This window comes from Oncorhynchus kisutch, unplaced genomic scaffold (genome assembly GCF_002021735.2).
Source record: "Oncorhynchus kisutch isolate 150728-3 unplaced genomic scaffold, Okis_V2 scaffold864, whole genome shotgun sequence".
Lineage (NCBI taxonomy): Eukaryota > Metazoa > Chordata > Actinopteri > Salmoniformes > Salmonidae > Oncorhynchus > Oncorhynchus kisutch.
The window spans coordinates 12,709-15,100 of NW_022262809.1; positions in this window are offsets into that span (position 1 = coordinate 12,709).

Consider the following 2,392-nt stretch of genomic DNA (forward strand, 5'->3'; position numbering starts at 1 on the left):
GGAGACAGAACGCGTCTCCTTCCTGAGCGGTTTGACGGCTGCGTGGTCCCATGGTGTTTATGCTTGTATACTATTGTTTGTACAGATGAACGTGGTACCTTCAGGTGTTTGGAAATTGCTCCCAAGTATGAACCAGAGTTGTGGAGGTCTACAATTTTTTTATGAGGTCTTGGCTGATTTCTTTTGATTTTCCCATGATGTCAAGCAAAGAGGCACTGAGTTTGAAGGTAGGCCTTGAAATACATCCACAGGTACACCTATCAGAAGCTTCTAAAGCCATGACATAATTTTCTGGAATTTTCCAAGCTGTTTAAAGGCACAGTCAACTTAGTGTATGTAAACTTCTGACCCATTGGAATTGTGATACAGTGAATTATAAGTGGAAAAATCTGTCTGTAAACAATTGCTGGAAAAAATTATTGTGTCATGCACAAAGTAGATGTCCTAACCGATTTGTGAATGAGAGTGAGAACACCTGTGAGAGGAGAAACTGTGTTTGAGCAAGAGGATATTTTGTCTGCCTAAATCGTACTTTATAGTATAATTGAGATTTTGTTTTTGTATTAAGAATTTTTGTGTGTTCCCTGTCAGCTGAGTGCTGTTAGGATGACTCACCCCAGTTTGTGTACGGACGGATCTAATGGCTAAGACCCACGGAAGTATAATGAAGACGAAAAAAGGATATATATATATATATAAGGGGATTGGGGGTGCTAACCCTATTATATAAGGGGATTGGGGGTGCTAACCCTATTATATAAGGGGATTGGGGGTGCTAACCCTATTATATAAGGGGATTGGGGGTGCTAACCCTATTATATAAGGGGATTGGGGGTGCTAACCCTATTATATAAGGGGATTGGGGGTGCTAACCCTATTATATAAGGGCACAGGTGAAAATAATAGTTTTAAGAACTACAGAGTGTTGACACTTAAATTGTGGCTATAATATTCTAGTGAATGCTCTGGACAACACGATGAATAAGATCATGCATTATTGTGCCCACCCAGGCATATGGGGTCCAGGGGAGGGATGTGGCTGATACACTGTGTACAATAAGGGATGTAGTGAATGATATGAGGGAGGGAGGAGGTGTGAACCTCTGTCTAGATTTAAATAAGGCATTAGACAGGGTGGAGCATATATTCCTGCTAAAAATAGGAGTTGGGAAAAGAATAAGGAACTGGGTGAAATTGTTGCATGAGAATGCAAAAAGTATGGTCAAATGCTATGGTCTGCTCACAGACTCTTTCCCACTGGGTAGATCGATAAGGCAGGGATGTCCACTGTCAGCATTATTGTATAGTATGTCTGTAGAGCCACTGGCAGCATGTATTAAGAAGGAGAAGCAAATCAGGGGAATAAGCATGCCGGGTAAGTGTAATTTTTCATTTATTTTTATTTCACCTTTATTTAACCAGGTAGGCTAGTTGAGAACACCTTTATTTAACCAGGTAGGCTAGTTGAGAACACCTTTATTTAACCAGGTAGGCTAGTTGAGAACACCTTTATTTAACCAGGTAGGCTAGTTGAGAACAAGTTCTCATTTACAACTGCGACCTGGCCAAGATAAAGCATAGCAGTGTGAACAGACAATAACACAGAGTTACACATGGAGTAAACAATTAACAAGTCAATAACACAGTAGAAGAAAAAAAATCTATATACAGTGTGTGTAAAAGGCATGAGGAGGTAGGCAATAAATAGGCCATAGGAGCGAATAATTACAATTTAGCAGATTAACACTGGAGTGATAGATGAGCAGATGATGTGCAAGTAGAAATACTGGAGTGCAAAAGAGCAGAAAAGTACCTAAATAAAAACAGTATGGGGATGAGGTAGGTAAATTGGGTGGGCTATTTACAGATGGACTATGTACAGCTGCAGCGATCGGTTAGCTGCTCTGATAGCAGATGTTTAAAGTTGGTGAGGGAAATAAAAGTCTACATCTTCAATTCACCCTTTATGCAGATGACACAACATGTACAGTAAGAGATGTAAACAGTGTGAATAAAATAATGGAATGTTTCAATGTTTATGGACAGGCTTCAGGGGCAAAGGTAAACATGGAGAAGTCTGAAATGCTGTGTATAGGAAAAGGGAACACAGGGAAATGGGACTTTCCATTAGAAGCAGTAAAGGGGAAAGTGTTAGGGAGAGGAAGAAAGGGAGGCAAGAGATTATACATGGCCGGGAGTGTTGAATAAAATAAAAACAACATTGATTTATTGGAAGCAAAGGGTATTGAAACTGAGGGGAAAAGCTGTAATAGTGAATGCATTGTTAATGTCAAAGTATGTATATGTGCTAAGTGTGTTAAATCTACCAGAGTGTTGAAAGAAAGTGGGGGGGGGGGGGGGTTATGGATTGTTGATGTGTTTAAAACCAGGA